This window comes from Scyliorhinus canicula, chromosome 7, assembly GCF_902713615.1.
Source record: "Scyliorhinus canicula chromosome 7, sScyCan1.1, whole genome shotgun sequence".
NCBI lineage: Eukaryota > Metazoa > Chordata > Chondrichthyes > Carcharhiniformes > Scyliorhinidae > Scyliorhinus > Scyliorhinus canicula.
In genome coordinates this window covers 29,750,746-29,770,466 of record NC_052152.1, presented here as the reverse complement: position 1 = coordinate 29,770,466, position 19,721 = coordinate 29,750,746, and the positions used below count along the sequence as shown (strand labels likewise).

General features: G+C 46.3%; 1 protein-coding gene and 1 pseudogene across 1 annotated transcript in view; one reads left to right on the top strand and one right to left on the bottom strand.

Moving 5' to 3' along the window:
• The window catches only part of LOC119968692 (sorting nexin-9-like), a 120,786-nt gene that overhangs the window by 83,763 nt on the left and 17,302 nt on the right, over nt 1–19,721 (bottom strand). The window lies entirely within an intron of this gene.
• On the top strand, nt 6,798–6,967 carry LOC119968824 (annotated as a pseudogene).

Genomic DNA, 19,721 nt, shown 5'->3' with positions numbered 1-19,721 from the left:
AAATAATCCATTTCATAGGTAACTTCCAGAGCATGAAATTGGAAGTAACATGGCAACAAGAAGCTGCTAACAGGGCGAGAGAGGGAACTGAGCTTCAAGTACCTAAGTATGGGTCAGATTAATGGTAAAGGTCCTGCCTTGCGTACGTTTGGATATGCTAGGAGCAGTAGGTGGAAACACTGGTCTCAGGTTAAGGTTTATGACATGTTCGATTTCTGCCAATAAGAGGCCGGCAGACATCACCGTGCACATCAAAACAAGCACCTGTCGGCATCCTACATAAGACTACCTACAGGAGGAGCTGAGAGTGGATAAAGAAACCTATTGTGTGGATATCAGGTAAGATCACCTCAAGGTCACACACAACCGAAACAATAGTACCTATGGGGCAGGGTTTAGGTAAGGCAAAAGTCAAACAGCAAAAATCACCAGCGTCAAGCAGGCCCTCCAGGGTATTCTCGTCAAGTGTCTCGACGAGTGCAAGACAAAAAGCTTCAACATGTCTTTTTTTTTTGGCAATGACCTCTACAACAGATTGGGCTGTAGGAATAACAATACATTCGGTCTTCATACAAGTTTCTGACTCACCCTGGGAGGTTTCCACCTTGCTCTGACGGGTGGGATTTTCAGCCAATGGTGGAGTGACAAGTTAAATGAGGACAACACGCCAGGAAGAGCATTTCAAGAAATGGTTAAAAAGGTCCTACTGACAGTTCGAAGCTATATTAATCAGAGTCAGTAGGTTACAGTGAAGGGGAGAGTGCAAGTGGATTTAGACAAAGGGAAGGCCAGGGCATTCAGGGACTCAGAGTCCGAGCACTGTAGCAGGTCACATGCAATATTAGAATCAGACCGAATTAGCTGCCACTTCAGCTCTCGTCCTGATCGTCAGCATCTGCATTTGTTGTTACCAAACGGTGATGATTTCACACACTTTGCAATGGTAACAATGTCAAATTGGGGCTGTGCCACAGTTGCTGCCTCGGCACCACCTCTAGAGAAGGAATATGGTGATGATTTTATAGTGCTCATTCTGGCTACTCGTGTTCCAGGCCCAGGTGGACATCACCTGGATGTCCAGCAAAGCCATGAGAGAACTGCAAATTAGGATGCACATAGAACCAAGGACTTAATGTCCACAGCAGTCCAGCCAGATCCCTGGACAACCATGTCAGCCTGGAGTCCAGTCAGATGAGTAGTGTCCACATGGGTCAAATATTTTTTTTCTTTTTTTTATATAAATTTAAAGTAGCCAATTATTTTTCTTTTCCAATTAAGGGGCAATTTGGCATGGCCAATCTAACTAACCAGCACATGTTTGGGATGTGGGGGTGAAACCTATGCAGACATGGGGAGAATGTGCAAACTCCATACGGACCGTGACCCAGGGGCGGGATTTTGAACCCGGGTCCTCAGCGCCGCAGTCCCAGTGCTAACCACTGCTCCACATGCTGCCCTACATGGGTCAGATATCATGCCAACAGTAGGAATTGAGGTGGGGAATAAATTGGTCAATATGATTAATATGGGTTATAAAGTAAATTGTATTCATGAAAGTTACCTCTTTTGCTGTATTTTTACACCACAACCCTTGTCCTACACATCTCTGTTGTGTTTCTATATATGTACAGAGATGAAGTTACTGTAGCCGATACACCCAAGTTGTTTTCTGCTTTTTCTATTCTGCTTTTTAAATTAATAATTAATCATCTTTATTGTCACAAGTAGGCTTACATTGCAATGAAGTTACTGTGAAAATCCCCGAGTTGCCACACTCCGCGCCTGTTCGGGTACACAGAGGGAGAATTCAGAATGTCCAAATTACCTAACAGCATGTCTTTTGGGACTAGTGGGAGGAAACCGGAGCACCCGGAGGAAATCCACGGAGACACAGGGAGAATGTGCAGACTTCGCACAGACAGGGACCCAGCTGGGGATCGAACCTGGGACTCTGGTGCTGTGAAGCCACAGTGCTAACTACTGTGCCACGGTGCTGCCAGTCTATGCGAATATGATGGTATGTGTTTAAGAGGGGCAGCTGAAACTGTATTATGTATAAATGTATGTTATTGTAACTACTTTTCGGTTCACTTAAGCATTCCCCTGCATATTGGTCATAAAAACTCCCTAACTTTAACCAACTCTGGACTCCGAGTAGCACTTGTCCCACAAAATGCCAGTCAGCCAATTTCTTAAACAAATCAATAATTTACCTTAAATTCTTTGAGATTTAAGAAGAGACAACACTCTCTTAGATGGGCCTTCTGGAAGTCCATTTAAATAGTATCCACAGTATTTATATGAATTTGCCCCTGCAGGACGCCAGTGTATTCCTAGAACCGCTTGTGTGATTCCTGCGCATGCGCAGTGGGTTTCTTCTCCGCGCCGCGCCTGGCCCACGATAGGGGCCCACCGATCTGCAGGCGGGTCTGCGCTGTGGGGGCACTCTTCCCTCCACGCCGGCCATGGCGGAGTTTTACAGCGGCCGGCGCGGGGGGAAGAGTGCCCCCACAGCTCAGACCCGCCTGCAGATCGGTGGGCCCCGATCACGGGCTAGGCCACCGTGCCCCCCCCCCCCGGGCCAGATCCCCATGTCATTCCCCCCCCCCCCCACAAGGACTCCGCAAGCACCCGCAGAGTCTTGCTGGTAAGAACCTTGTGTAATTTACGCCGGTGGGAATGGCCGAAAACGGTCGCCCGCTCGGTCCATCGCAGAGCGGAGAATCGCCGGGGGGGGGGGGGGGGGGGGGGGGGGCGTTGCCAACAGCCCCCGACTGGCGCGCCGTGATTCCCACCCCTGCCAAAAAACTGCCGCTGGAAAATTCGGCAGCCGGCGTCAGGTCGGCGGGCGGGATTCATGCCGCCCCCGACAATTCTCAGGCCCGGTGGGCGCTCAGAGAATCCCCCCCCCCACCCCCGTATTTGCATGGGTTTCCTCTTAGTATTTCGGTTTCCTCCCACAGTCAAAAGATGTACAGGCTAGGTGGGATTGCAGGGATAGGGCTGGTGGGTGTGCCTAGGTAGAGTGCTCTTTCAGAGGGTCAGTGCAGACTCGATGGGCCAAAGGGGAGAGAGAGCGAGAGCTGAGAAGAAGGGAGAGAGGCACTATGAATGAGAAAGAACACTGGAGACAGACATACTGACAATGAAGTCTTACCAAAGAAGAACTAAATGAATGGGAAGACAATTACAGAAAAAGGACTCATTCACTAAATGACTTTTCTTGGCTACATTGTTGTGGGGAAGTGGCGTGTGGATATTTACATTTCCCCCTTTTTACCCTCATTTTAGATCATACTCAGCATGGAAACTAGTCACGCAATCCTACAGATTATTTACAAAGTCACTTTTATAATAATCTGCATGGATAGTTATGGGAAATTATCTTAATGAATTAATACAGCTTCAATAATCCATTTCTTAATTAGAACTGGTTTCTGCTGAAATTATATATTTTACAATTTCTGTCTCCTGTTTAAAAGAACCTACCTCATAATGAAACAACCAATAATCCTATGGTCTGACGTGTACAAATGATTTTACTTTCAATGTCTGCTGTTATTCTACTGAGTCGTAACAATGCACAGATAATGAAAAATACCAAGTATTGAATTGTGATTCACCAAAAAAAATGTAAAGATTAGAAAGACCAGGGACTCAGTCAGTATTTTGGGGTTACTTACTTGGCTAGGTTTTGTGTTCAATTATAGTTTTTCATAATTGATACCACATTTTCCTGCTTCTTACCTCAACATTTTGTCCTGGGAACAGTCCACACTCTCCACTGGTGTAATACCTTGACACCAACTATTGCCATTATCCTAAAGAAACCAGATGTGTAGGTGCGCCTTGTATGTTACAATATTCTTTAAAGTTAAATACATCATGGGCGGGATTCACCCCTACCCAGCGGGGTGGGGGTCCCGGCGGAACGGAATAGCGTGAACCACTCCGGCGTCAGGCCGCCCCAAAGGTGCGGAATCCTCCGCAACTTCAGGGGCTAGACCTGCCCCGGAGTGGGTTGTGCCCCAACGGCCGGCGTGAAAGAGGCTTGGCGCCACGCCAACCGGCGGCGAAGGGCCTCCGCCGGACAGTGCGAGTCGGTGCATGCGCGGGAGCGCCAGCGTGTGCTGGCGTCATCCCCGCGCATGCGCAGAGGGTTTCGCTTCCGCACCGGGAATGGCGGAGGACCACAGCCTCCGGTGCGGAAGGATAGAGTGCCCCCACGGCACAGGCCCGCCCGCGGATCGAAGGGCCCCGATCGCGGACCAGGCCACCGTGGGGGCACCTCCCGGGCCAGATCCCCCCCACGCCCCTCCAGGAACCCCGGAGGCTGACCGCACCGCCAGGTCCCGCCGGTAAGGGACCTACTCTAATTTACACCGGCGGGACTGGCAAAGAACGGGTGGGACTTCGGCCCATAGCAGGCCTGAGAATTCGTGGAGCCCCGGGGCTCATTGAATCGCGCCGGTCCCTGCCATTCTCCGAGGCGGGCGGTGCGACTCACGCCGGGGCAATTTTTGGGTGGCGGGAGAATTTGGAGGACGGCGGGGGTGGGATTCACGCCGACCCCGGCGATTCTCCCACCCGGCGGGGGGTTGGAGAATCCTGCCCCATATTCTTTTGCTGGAATAAAGATGCTGGAGTAAAATCTAACACAGTTTTGCTCACTTTTCAACCAATTAAAAGTCCTCCAAAATACCAAATTCTCGATGGGACGTTCCAACCCTGGAAGTTTACCGAGATGCAGTGAACATCTGATTATTCTTAGCCAAGAAAACATAATGCAAACACTCAGAAAGCAGGCCGTAATTTCAGGGCATCTTTACCGCAATTAAGGGAAGTCTCTGGATGGTCATTTTAGGCTGAGAGTTGTAAAACAATGTTTTTGGCTCCTCTGGTAGGATTTGGGACGTTTTTGATATTGGGGAGTCGTCGGAGACTGACTTCTATCTGCAAATGCCCTATTACTTCATTGGATACAGTAGTACTTGGAAAATTCTAAACAATGCTTGAATTCCCATTGTGGCTGCCACAGAAAGAACGCAAGGGCACAAGAGGCCTCACAGGATGCAAGTTCTCCGGAACAAAATGTCATATCAGAAGATAACATGGGAGGAGTGTGTGAGGAGGCTGCGTTTCAGCATGAAGGCAGCTACTGATCTACGTGGTCGGAACTGGTAGACAAACACCAAGGGCAGCCACAGATGGCAAGGTTACAATGGCCTACAAACCTCGACACCGCACACTCACTCATTCAAGGGTGCAACAGGTTGGAATCAGCAATGTCAGTCAGTGCCTGTCCACATTACCATCTGGTAGGTGATAGATGTTCAATTTGCAAGGAACCAATAATTTATCTCCTTTTCCAGAGAGGCTGCTGGTTAGGGCATGAAAGCTCTCGGACTTCCTCATCTCATTCGATTTCCCTGGGCACAATTGGCCAAACACAGGTTCCTGAATAAAATTTAAAGTGCAGAAGGAGGCCATTTGGCCCATTGAGTCTGCACCGGCCCTTGGAAAGAGCACCCTCTTAGCCCATGCCTCCACCCTATCCCTGCAACCCAGTAACCCCAAGAAACCTTTTGGATACTAAGGGGCACTTTAGCGTGACCGACCCACCTAACCTGCACACCTTTGGACTGTGGGAGGAAATGGGAGCACCCGGAGGAAACCCATGCAGACATGGGGAGAATGTGCAAACTCCACACAGACAGTCGCTCAAGGCCAGAATTGAACCCGGGTCCCTGGAGCTGTGAGGCTGCAGTGCTAACCACTGTGCCACCATGACACCCTGGCAGCGGTTCGATTCTTCGAACATGCAACCTTTTTCTGATCATTGGCAGTAGATAATGCGGGGACTTGATGTATTTGTACTGTGCTAGTCCTCAATCTCTCCCATTTCCCCACACATGGGTGTCGGGTTAGCCTCTTTGATTCAGGGGTGGGGTGGGGGGTGCTTTCCCCTTGGCTCTGATGGGTCACACGTCATCAAGAACTCTCATTACTCTCCACATCTCACCAATAGTCTCAGCTACTAACTGATCCATTTTCAACGGGCTAATAAAAGCATGTTCTCTTTTAAATATTTTTTGCACATCAAACATGTCTCCACTCTTCATTGAATAAATTGGTCCATGACGTAAATGGCAAAGGGGAGTCTGAAGAGTTCTTGAGAAAAACATTTATTCAGCATAACAGCAACATTTACATCGGACCCAGTTACACATCTTAGGGTCCTCATTCCTTTCTGTCAGCTGATCTGTTATACTAGCGTTAGTTAACTCACAACCCAGTCAGTACCAGGGAACAATCATCCTCAGCTGGATGAGTCCCATGCAGGGTTATAACAGTCCAATTGCTTTTTGAATACAGAGTAGTCATTAGTATTTACGACATGAGTCAGGAGGTTGGATTTTCCAATTCAACATAAGTTCAACCAGACGTTTCTCAGTTTGAGAATTAAATCCATTTTGACCTGTGGTGTTTTGACTCCAGATGAACCTTTGTGAACAACTGAATGTTTGGTTGGAAATATCTTCACTTTGGGAGCTAGCAAATTGGGAGAGCTGAAGGGCATGGGATACTGCAAAATTTAAAGAGCTGTAACAACTAAAAGATACCAATACCTTGCAATTTCAAAGCAGGGAAACTAGCAAGCTTTCAAAGAAACCCCAGTAGTTGGAGTCTTGAGATATAGAGAAGGATGCATTTTAGTTAAAGAGTGTAAAAAGGCATCAAACTGGGTTGAAGAGCGTGTGTGCAGACCGACCTCCCTCTTTCTGTGTCTGGTTGCCATGAGTCATCAGCAGCTTTACTGGTCTCACCCCAGGAAATTTGGTAGGGCTCCCGCTCATGCCGAGTCTGTGTGAACCAACACGACCTGATCCGGAAATGCGGCCTCAACATTCGCTGCCAGTGCTTCAGACAATACACTGAAGACATAGACTTCATCAAGCTGGACTAAATTACAAAGGAGCAAGAGTACACTCTAATGCGGTATGAAATGGAAATTAAACATTTGTCAAACAACTCTACGCTCTTCACCTGGAAGAAGCAAACTTTTGTGATGCTCCATTTTTGTAACTAAAATTTAATAGTTGTTTTTTCAAAAAGGCATCAAACTGAAGACACGGCCTGTTGTTCATTTAAATTGCTTAAAATGCTGACTAAACCATCCATCAATGCCAGCAAAACTAAAGAGCTGGTCATTGACTTCATGAAGCAAAGTACTGTACACACCCCTGTCAGCAGTTTCAAATTCCTTGGGGTGCACATCTCCAAAAATCTGTCCTGGTCCACCCACATCGACGCTACCACCAAGAAAGCACAACAGTGCCTATACTTCCTCAGAAAACTAAGGAAATTCGGCATGTCCACATTAACCCTTACCAACTTTTACAGATGCACCATAGAAAGCATCCTATCGGGCTGCATCACAGCCTGGTACGGCAACTGCTCAGCCCAGGACCGCAAGAAACTTCAGAGAGTCGTGAATACCACCCAGTCCATCTCGCAAACCCGACCCCATCCATTGACTCCGTCTACACCTCCCGCTGCCTGGGGAAAGCGGGCAGCATAATCAAAGATCCCTCCCACCCGGCTTACTCACTCTTCCAACTTCTTCCATCGGGCAGGAGATACAGAAGTCTGAGAACACGTACGAACAGACTCAAAAACAGCTTCTTCCCCACTGTCACCAGACTCCTAAATGACCCTCTTATGGACTGACCTCATTAACACTACACCCTGTATGCTTCATCCGATGCCAGTGCTTATGTAGTTACATTGTATATCTTGTGTTGCCCTATTATGTATTTTCTTTTATTCCCTTTTCTTCCCATGTACTTAATGATCTGTTGAGCTGCTCGCAGAAAAATACTTTTCACTCTACCTCGGTACATGTGACAATAAACAAATCCAATCCAATCCATAAATTGTCATGCAACCATTATTGGGCCAGGGGAGAGAAAAAGATCAAAATGGAGGTGATAAGCCAAGTTTCAGTTGAAGAGTTCATAATGTATCTTCAAAAGAAAAGAAACTTGAAGTTAGATGATTGCAAAAACTGTCAATATTGGGCTCTTCATCAACCAGGGAAACAACAGCCGTTAGAAGGACAACTGTAAGCACTCAGGGTGAGCAGGTTCTGACTGCCCACCAAGTTAAGCTGAAGGACACAAGTCACTGAACAAACAGGAAAACAACAAAGCCCCCAGCATTCAGAGCATCCCAGAATTGATAGCATCACAATTATACTGCTGAGACCTTACCCACTGAGGTATGAAATGTTGGGGGTAATTTGGGAAACGGGTGCATTTCAGTTGCTAATTCTACATCCAACTCTTGATTAAATACTGTGGGACGTGTAAGAACGAGCAGCCAAACTGAATATGGAGAGCTATTGGGTTAGGTTAAAATAAGAATATTTTCCCCCAATTAAGGAGCAATTTAACGTGACCAATCCACCTAACCTGCACATCTTCTTGGGTTGTGAGGGTGAGGCCCATGCAGACACGGGGAGAATGTGAAAACTCCACACGGACAGTGACCCAGGGCCGGGATTGAACCCGGGTCCTCGGCGCCGTGACGCAGCAGTGCTAACCACTGAGCCATCGTGCTGTTCTAAAATAACCTCATGGTAGCATGGTGGTTAGCATCAATGCTTCACAGCTCCAGGGTCCCAGGTTCGATTCCCGGCTGGGTCACTGTCTGTGTGGAGTCTGCACATCCTCCCCGTGTGTGCGTGGGTTTCCTCCGGGTGCTCCGGTTTCCTCCCACAGTCCAAAGATGTGCGGGTTAGGTGGATTGGTCATGCTAAATTGCCCGTAGTGTAAGGTTAATGGGGGGATTGTTGGGTTATGGGTATACGGGTTACGTGGGTTTAAGTAGGGTGATCATTGTTCGGCACAACATTGAGGGCCGAAGGGCCTGTTCTGTGCTGTACTGTTCTATGTTCTATGTTCTATGTAACCCCCATAATGCCAAAAACAGGTTTGTTTTTCTGACATGATAAATCTAATAAAGGCTAAATTCAAATGATAGAGATGATTCTGCAATTGTGCATTCCAAGAGGCAGTATTGAGGCTGCAATGTTATAGTCTCACATCTGGCCCATGCGAGCATACAAGCCATGCTGGGAATATGGAATCGCTCCTCAAACGACAAATGCGCAAATCGGCACAGGGATTGAATAAGACTGTCTTCTACTGTTCCAGAGCTCCCAATCACAAATGAAGGGAAGAAGTGCAAATTTCTGTGATGCAGCAAAGATCAGCCACATGTTCTCTCAATAATGCATAAATTGTTCAATGCTCTAAACACAAGCACTGGACGGGCTTAATATCAACGCTAAATGACAAGAGATCTACCAGTTTGTGCTCACAATGCTGAAGTAACAGCCAGCACTGAGGCCATGTACGTTAGCAAATTGCAAGTAACAGAGAACAGACTCTCCTATTAGACACAATGAAAGAAGTCTTTGCTTCATTTGAGATCAGGGCCAGTGAAAGAGTATTAGGTGTCCGAGGTGAACTTTGTGATAAGCCCCACCACCCCATAATTAACTTTCAAAAATTAATATTATGAATTAAAACTCTGCATTTTATAAGTAGATTTATTTAACATGAAAAAGGAGAATATTAAGAAACAAATTGTACATTCTCATCGTTCTACACGTTTTACAGGATATGCAGAATAAATGCACATTACAATTTTCTTTTCATTCATTTCTGGAATTTGGGCATTGCTGGCTAGGCCAGCATTTATTGTCCATCCCCAATTGTCTTTGAGAAGGTGGTGGTGAGCTGCTTTCCTTTACCGCTGCAGTCCATGTGTGTAGGTGCACCCACAGTGCTGTTAGGGAGAGAGTTCCAGACTTTTGGCCCTGGGACAGTGAAGGAATGGCAATATATTTCCAAATCGGGAAGGTGAGTGATTTGGAGGGGAACCTCCAGGTGGGTGGTGTTCCCATGTATCTGCTGCCCTCTAGATGGTAGCAGTCGTGGGTTTGGAAGGTGCTGCCGAAGGAGCTTTTGGTGGGTTTTGGCAGTGCAGGGTGTAGATGGTACACGCTGCTGCCCCTGCATTTGTGCAGGAGGGAGTGAATGTTTGTGAAATAGGTGTCAATCAAGCGGGTTGTTTTGTTCTGGATGGTGTCAAGCTTCTTGAGTGTTGCTGGAGGTGCAATCACTCCATGAAAGTGGAGAGTATTTCATCACACTCCTGACTTTGCCTTGTAGATGGTGGACAGGATTTGGGAAGTCGGGAGGGGAGTTAGTCACCACAGGATTTCTAGCCTCTGGCCTACCAATGTTATCACTGTATTAATACAGCTAGTTGAGTTCCATTTCTGATCAATGGTAACCTCTGGTATATTGATAGTGGGGGATTCAGCGATGATTTTTAAAAAAAATTAGAGTACCCAATTCTTTTTTTCCAATTAAGGGGCAATTTAGCGTCTCCAATCCACCTGCTCTGCACATCTTTGGGTTGTGGCCGTGAGACCCACACAGACACGAGAGAATGTGCAAACTCCACACGAACAGTGACCCGTGGCCGGGATCGATTCAGGGTCCTCGGCGCCGTGAGGCAGCAGTGTTAACCACTGCGCCACCATGCTGCCCGTGGATTCAGCGATGATAATGGCATTGAATGTCAAGAGGTGATGTTTAGATCCTCTCCTGTTGGAGATTGTAATTGCCAGGCAGTTGTGTGGCAATATGCTCACATGATGAAATACTGTGTTCTCCTGTAAGGACTATCAAGGCAAGGAAACACGCACAATGAACAGTAGGATGCTCGGAAGTACAGGGGACTAGAGGGATCTTGGGATGCGTGTTCATAAATCCCTGAAGACAACAGGACAGGTTGATAAGGCGGTTTAGAAGGAATATGGGATACTTGCCTTCTTTCATCATGGTACAGAATATCAGAACAGGGAGGTTATGATGGAGCTGTATAAAACACTCTTTAGGCCGCAGTTAGAGCACTGTATGTAGTTCTGATCGCTACACTATAGAAAGGATACGATTACACTAGAAAGGGTGCAGATTCACCAGGATGTTACCTGGGCTGGAGGTTTCAGTTATGAAGAGAGCTGGTTAGGCTGGGATTATTCTCCATAGAGCAGAGAAGGCCGAGGGAGGACCTGAGTGAAAATTATGAAGGACATCATAAGGTAAATGGAAGAATTATTTCCCCTTGGTAGAGCGGTCAATGACTAAGGGGCATATATTTAAGGTAAGGAGCAGCAGATTTAGAGGGGACTTGCCAAAAAACTTTTCGTCCAGAGGGTGGTTAAAATCTGGAACTCACTGCCTGAGGGTGGTGGAGGCAAGAACCCTCAACATTTAAAAAGCATTTAGATGAGCACATGAAATGTCATTGCATACAAGGCCACAGACCAAATGCGGGAAAATGGGATGAGGATAGGTGCTTGATGGCTGGCGCAGACACAAATGGGCTGAAGGGCCACTTTCTGTGCTGTATGTATGGCTCGAATAGTTACTAGATGATTTTATGCACAATTTACACAATCAATAATCATTACGATAAGAGTGGGCTAGATCCAATTCCATCCTTTGATATTATTTACTGGTTCAACGTTTTGGATGGAATTCTATAAATATCAGTATATGTGGATATATATCAATAAATATATCAGTATATATGGATGTATATCAGTAGGTCTCTATCTTTCATTCCCACTGCTGAAGTCTGTTTATTTACTTACGTAGTTTTATGAATCATTTGTTCCATTTTCTTTTGTCACCACCTAAATTTTGCCGCTTTCGCCAACCCGAGGTATGATAGCGCAGGTATCATTCAGCAATGATGGATATAAAAGATGGTTACTGCCCTGTTTGCTCCAGATGATCATAACCATTTGGAGGAAAAAGATTAAAAGATTAAAGGAAAGTTTAAAAACACCTGGACAATACGCAAAAAGACAATGCGCACAACTATGTTGACTTTTCATGATAACTTTATCATTGATAGCATTAGATATTGTTTTGTTATGCTCTTGATGTAGCACAAGATACTTCCTTGATGTACACTCTGACAAAGGAAGGTTCAGACTTGGAGATAGCTTTAACACATTTATTAAACTATTAACAATTCTCCTACTTGGATTTTGCTCTCCTGTTAATCCTGCTATAGCTACTCAGACTAACTAACCAGTCTGCTACAATCAGTTGTTATTGGTGGGTGTGATATGTTTCAATCAACCCTGTCTGTACTCACTAAGTGTCTCCACTGGAAAGAGATCATGGGTGTTGTGTCCTTACATATGGGTTGGTGTAATGCCCTCCTGTGGTAGTGTCACCTGTGTGTGTGTCTTGAATGCCCATTGGTCATGTCCTATCTTACTGACCTATTGGTTGAGTGTCTGCGTGTCATGATGTCTCTGGTGCTCCCTCTAGTGTTTACCTAGTCTACGTGTATTTACATTAACCCCTTGTGTATTTACAGTGATGTATATCACTACATCCCCCTTTTTGTGTTACATATTTTCTGTCCAGTGTTAAAGAAAATTGAACAAAAACAGGTAGATAAGTGATGCTATGTACAAGTTATGATGACTGTGATGACTACACAATAGTATACAAGACCAAATAATAGTTGTGATGACTTTGAGGATAAGACAATACAAAATAAAAGCTATGAGTCCAATAGTTCATGAATTTATATGGTCTGGTATAGAAGTGTCAATGGTGATGTTGTCATTCCACTGTGAACGCCGTCAGTGCCCTGGTGTTTGGTCATCGGGAGGTGTTCAAGTATTCAAATGACTTAATTGACTGATTTGGAGTCTTTTTTTTCGATGCATGTGGTGGTAATTCTTGATGGCATCTGTCCTGAAAGCCAGGTTGCCTGTTGGTGGTGCAGCACACGTGAATTGGTAAGATGCATCGTCCTGCCATGGTATGTCATTGTGCTGAGCTGAGCAGTAACAGTGTCCCGCATTTCCAGAGTTGTACCATGTCGTACCAGTCGTAGTTCCATTTGTGTTGTTTTTGTCGTGCTTGTTGTCGACGTTGTTGCCTTTGGTACGCTTCTTGTTATTGTCTTTGATGTTGTTTTGTTGGTTGGTTTTGTTGTCGTGTTTGCTGTGCTCAAGGACCACATTACGAGTCCTTCACACAGTTACTCATGTCAGCGTGCTTTGTGGCATCTGCTGTTTCTTTGAGCGTGCCGTCACTGAGTCCGCCGCGCTCCCCAACTGGAGTCATGTCCGGCTTACTTGAATCAGCTTTGGCTTGTGGATGCCCCCCGTCTGGAGTCTGGTCTGTTTCACCTGAGTCAGTATGGGCTTGTCGATGCTCCCCGTCTGGAGCCCTTTCTGGTTCACCTGAATCAGCTTTGGTTTCTTGACCTTCCCCGACCAGAGTCATTGCAGGTTCATTTGAGTCAACTGAGGATTCTTGGTGCTCCCCGTCCGGAGTCATTTCAGGTTCATTTGAATCTTCTGAGGTTTCGTGATGCTCCCCGTCCGGAGTCAAAACATTCAGGAATGCATTTGCTTGTGGAGAGGCTCAAGCGTATGAGGATTGAATTAACGTGGTGTCACCGGAGTTACCAGTAGTCTCACTGTGATTGTCGAGTGCCTCTGTACACACTAGCTGAGGTCTGTCACGTTGCACATCTTGTATGGGAAGTGTGATGCCGTCGTCACTTGTCTCACATACAGTGGGTAGAGCCTCAGTGTCTTCTTGCTGGTCAAATGAGCTGGGCAGACTGTCAGAGTCTTCCGCTGGTAGCTCAAATGATCTGGGTAGACTGTCATAGTCATACTGTTGTTCACGTGAGCGTGGTAGACTGTCATAGTCTTCTTGCTGTACACTTGAGCATGCTAGACCATCATAGTCTTCTTGTTGTTCACTTGAGCATAGCAGACTGTCATAGTCTTTCTGCAGTTCACTTGAGCATGGCAGACCTGCATCGTCTGCTGCTGGTTGCTCAGAGGAGGTTGCTGGACCCTCATGGTCTTGTTCATGCAAGGACTGCGCTCTGGAGTATTGCGTTCCTTCCATCGTGGAGTCTGTCCACGAGCTCGCTGTGGAGGCTTGTGTCACTCCCTCTGTGGAGTCCTGCAGCGTTCCCTGTGTGGAATCGTGCATTGGGCTCTCTGTGGAGACTGTCATCACTTCTTGTTCATGCAAGGACTGCACTCTGGAGTCTTCCGTGGCTTCTATCATGGAGGCTGTCCACGAGCTCGCTGTGGAGTCTTGCATCGCTTTCTGTGTGGAGGCTGGGACCCTTTGTGGTGCGTGGACCACTCTCTGTGTGGCAGCAGGCCGCTCTCTGTGGGCTTGTACCGCTCTCTGTCTCTTGGCGTCAGGCCGCAGTATAATCCTGCACTCACAAGTCGGGATGTCATATATGCTGGGCTGAGGATTCCCCAATCCAAAGAACTCGTCATCGGGGTCTTCAATGTACAACGCCTCTAGTTACGGTTCGGATTTGGTACTGGGGTAGCCATCTCCCAAGATAAAATCTTCGTCTGAGTCGTTGTCTTCCAAGACCATATCATCTTCTAGGGCGGTGCTTATTGCATGTTGCAGGGTTCTGCGGAGGTTACTTTCAGCTACTGCTCGAATTTCAGGCATTGTGCTGTTGTTCCAGATGAAAGAATCTTATTGAGGCGTAAACATTTTTTTTCTTGTTTTGGGACATTTCCCCTTTAAGTGGGCGTGGTCTGGGGCCTCTGACATAACAAAGCTCGTGGTGTAGAGCGTGGGAAGCGATTGCGCATGCGCAGATTGCTGTTCCTTTACTTGGGGCCTTTTTCGCAATTGCACATGTGCGGCTTCTGTGCGCTCTTCACGTGACTGTGCATGTCCGGCTCCTTTTCCAAGATGGCTGCAAATCAAAACTGCCGTTTTCTGCAATGGAAAGCCTACCTTCGCCTCGTGGTCAGTGCTGCCGCCTCTTTTACCTTTTTTTCTTGTATCTTCCTCGCAGAATTCTTGGAATTTGTCCAGGACTGCCTGGAAGTCGCTCTTGTTTTGCCCGTTTGAGTATTTGAAGGTCTGGCAGATTTCAGCTGCTCTTGGACCCTCAATGGTAAGTAGAAGCTTTATTTTCTCTGCATCCGCCACACCATCTAGGTCGGACGCTACCAGGTAGATCTCGAATCTCTGCCTGAACGCACGCCAGTTTACATTGAGATTGCCTTGGTACCTGAGCTGCTGTGGAACCGGAATCTCGAACATCATCTTGCCTGGCTGCTGTTGCTGGTTGCCACAAATTTGTTGTGTTGTAACTATATGGATTTAACAGTCACTCACTGGTACCATGTTTTGTTATGCTCTTAATGTAGCATAAGATGCTTCCTTGATGTGGGTTGGTGTAATGCCCCCCTGTGGTAGTGTCACCTGTGTGTGTGTCTTGAATGCCCATTGGTCGTGTCCTATCTTACTGACCTATTGGTTGACTGTCTGTGTGTCATGATGTCTCTGGTGCTCCCTCTAGTGTTTATCTAGTCTATGTGTATTTATATTAACCCCTTGTGTATTTACAGTGATGTCTCTCACCACAGACATTATTTAATTATTTGACTGCTGAAGATTGTTTACCTGGTTGGTGACTGTAATAACCTCTCCTGGTATTAGAGTCAGTTCACCTTTTTTGCAACGTTTGAAGATGCATCAAACTACTGCCTAAGTAAAGCAATGAGTTAAATCAAGTCCAGGTCCTAAATCCTGGCCACCTTCACAGTGGTTTGGAATGAAGGTAGGGTGACAATATGTTTATCAATTCTGCTTTAATTTTGCATGCATTGACAGAGGATAACTTTTTTTTAGGTACTTCATTATTCAAGAGTATTAAAATATAGGAACATAGTCTCTCAAGTCCGCTCTGCTAAACAATGGGATCATGACTGATCTGTAACCTACCTGTAAATACCTGCTGTTGCCAATCTCCCTTAATATGTTTGATTAACAAAGAAAATCACAGTCTCAGATTTAGAATTAACAATCGACTTAACAATTGCTGTTTGAGAGAGCTCCAAACTTTCCTAATTTTTCCCTGAAAGGTTGGACTCTAATATTCAAGTACATCCCTCTGGTTTTGGACCATCCAATCAGTGGAAATAGTGGCCGTGATTCTCCCTCCGTGTTGTGCCTGGCACATTTACCGCCATTCCTGGAGAATAGCAGGAATGCTCCCTAAATGTCGTTTGCGTTGGGCGCCGAACAGAGAGCAAGGCTCCTTACCCGTGGCACCGGATGCCACCTAGTTCGTACCGTCGCATTTACAATGATGCCCCGATCTCTGAGGAGTGGTCTTTAGATCCCCACTCCGAAAGAAATGGCTAAGTGTGGGTGGGATGTGATGGGAATCATGCCGGAATTCTCACCCGATTTCCCACCCGTCATTTATTAGGAGAAATTTGGCCTGTGTCTCTTTCTGTACCAATCAGCCCACCTTAATATTGTGAAGAATTAAACCAGATCATTCTTAACCTTCTACATTCTAGGGAAAAAATTATCCCAATCCAGGAAAGAAGACATCATCGCAATGGGCATAGCATTCCAGTTATAATAACAACTGATAATGCTGGATAAACTCAGCAGGTCTGGCAGCATCTGTGGAGAGAAACAGAGTTAACGTTTCAGGTCAGCACATTTCAGGGCCGCTAATGCTAGAGGTGGAGTCCTCCAAACTTGCTGGTTGGCAAGTGACCATTTCAGTTGTTTGATGACGAACAGGAAGATCTACACTGACAGCAACACATGGCAGGATGTGGAAGGGGTGCTTGGTCATTTGCAGGACTGCTTTGAGTTAGTAACATTGCAGGGGGTTTGGAGAAGCCAGAAGTGACCTTTGTATGAGGTTGCAAGATGGATACACTTTGCAAACCTCACAATAATCAGGGAGCATCCCAGGCATTAATGTAATGAAAGTCCCACATTACTTTCAGCCTTTCCCCCCTCCTCCTCATTTTTCTCATCTTAATCCACCTCAGAATCCTCTGGAGAGGCTGTGCGCTTTGGCCCTACTACAGGTCCATGCCTTGCTGCTGCGCGATGTTGGAGACAGAGAAGTGCCCCACGACCAGCCAGTACAAATGGACTGATTTGTATTGAAGGGCGATGCCAGAAACGCATCTTAAATTTGTCAATGGTTCGCTCGAATACACATCTGCTGGTAACATGCCATTCATTGTAGCGCTGGTACGCCGTGTTTCCCAGTTTCCTAAGAGGTGGCATCAACCACATTTGAAGGGGGTATCCCCAGTCCCTAAACAGCCAGCCAGTAACTCTGCCTCTGGCATGAGGAAGTTTGGGAGAATTGACTGCCACAAGACAAAAGCATTATGGCAGCTGCCCAGGAACCTATGCAGGTATCTGTAAAAGATCTTTCTGTGCCTCCACATTGATGGAATGGAAGCCTTTACAGTTGATGAACACTCCTGGGTGACCTAAGGGTGCCTAATTGCCACAGGTTTCCAATCCATGACACCGTCTATGAGAAGCCAGTGAAAGATGCATAACCAAAGCACCCGCTCATTCTGGCTGTCCAGTAAAGTTGGCAACCCTACCCAAAGAGCCATTAGTCACTTCTCTTAATGTATTTGCCAGTCACTGAGCGCGAGATCCTGCAAATGCCTCCAACAGAGTGAACCAAAGGCAAACGAATGCGGGGAATGGTGGTGACTTTGACAGCCACTGGTAAAGCATGACTATCAGGTACAGCTGGCAGTAGGTCTTGGCCTGGCAGGCTGCAAACCTCTGCCGGCGCTTGACAAAATGCTCTGAGGCTCCTGAGGCACTGCAGCTCAGGCACGTTGAGGAAGATTATTCTCTGTTACAAACGTGGCCTCCTGTGAGCTGCAGGTCTACAAGCAGCAGGACGCTCCTGCTGCTACTGGTCATCGTGGTCCTTATCCGAGATCCGACCTCAGGCGACAGAAGCATCTCCCCATCCTGATCTGATCGATTAGACTTCAGTGCGGGTCAGGCCTCCAAGTCTATATGACACTTCCAACATGTTGAAGAGAACTCCAAAGGGAAACTCTCAGCAGAAGAATTGTGAGCAAACCCTTTCCTGCAAGCTGCTTTGAAATAATATGTAAGTACTGAGTGTTTATTGGTGCATTTCCTGAAATTGCTTCACCTCTCTCAATTTCTTGGTGTCTTGCTTTCGTTAGCAAGTTCCAGAAAGACTGGGAAACCACTGGATCAAAGTCAAACTTTAAAAATCTGCATCAATACCACTCATTAACATATGTTAAAAGGTAACCTTTGTTATGGGCCAGGGTTTAGAGAACCCCAAAGTGTATCATGGAGTTCAGCTGACCCACAACATTTAATAGATTGTGGTAGGGGGAGCACACGGCCCACTCTACAGGTGTGGTACAGCAGAAATGGAAAAGTATTTTTTACAGCAAAACAATGTTTATTCTACGAACTCAAGTTCACCTTTTTAAAACATACAGTGAACATCTTAGCAACTATTAATTCAAATACAACCCTCAAATAATGCAACACTAAGTAATGCTTAATAACTTCCCAAACAACATCCAGAAGACAGAAGAAACACCTTTTAACAGAAGCACATTAGGTTTACATTCACTACTGAGAACATTTATAATTCTGAATTCACCAAATGATCAAGATATTCTTTTGATGGCAGAGAGAACAACAGTACACCTGCTTAGTCTGGTTTCAGTTCCAACACTGAAAATAAAACTAAAACACATCCTGCAGCAAACAGCCTAAAACAAAAGTAAAAAGCTGACAGGCAGCCCTGCTCCACCCACACTCTGACATCATTGATAAACACCCATTTCTTAAAGGTACATTTCTTAAGCACTCATCTCTTAAAGGTACTCTCACATGACACCTTTCTCTTCAGGAAGCTACTCCTGTGCAGCCTAATGCGCTACTGTAAACATTTGCAGTTGGCTCTTCAAAGCAAGCTTCCCAACATACTTGCCAATTTTGTTGGTAAAATCCAACCCAGTATATCTACAAATCATGTTGTGAGTGGACAGGAAGTTCAGTAGATTCTGATAACTAAAAGACAGGAACAGAGTGGGGTTTCCGGAAGGTTCTGCTGAACTTAAGGGCAGGATCCATTTAAGCACTTTGTTTTTCCCATTTTCACCCTGTTGGCGGGCAGGCCTGTGCCTGTTACTAGGGGGCTGCGAGGATCTGGAAACTATTGAGGAGGCCTTGGTTTGGGGAACAGCACACCAGAGTCCTGAGTCGAAGCAGACTGAAGGGGGGTCACAGAGGGGGCAAGCGGAGACAGAGGCAGATCAGAGATTGGGGGCAGAAGAGATTGGAGGTCTGGAATTTGGGAAGATCAAGGAATGGTGATAAGCACACCGAGACACATCAGAGGCATCATTCATGGAGGAGACTGAAATTTTTGGTGGGATATCTGCTGATGGGGATGAAGTGGTTGAAGCAGATATACTCGATCCAGCAAGGAATTGGAAAGGCACGTATCTCGGCTAGGAAACAATTCTGGCCAGCTTTAAATTAATACAAGGCTTTGTCGTAATATTGGTGATGCACTATCAATTACGATGAGATGAGAGTAGAGAGTAATCGAGGCTTTATTACGCAGAGATGTGGAGCCTCCCACCAGTGGCGGACTGGCCAGGGTGTCAGCTTGCCCGATGGCAAGTGGGCCCCCTGATGAAGTGGGCCCCCTATATCAAAGTAAAATTGCTGATGTGGCTGATCAACATGTTCATATAT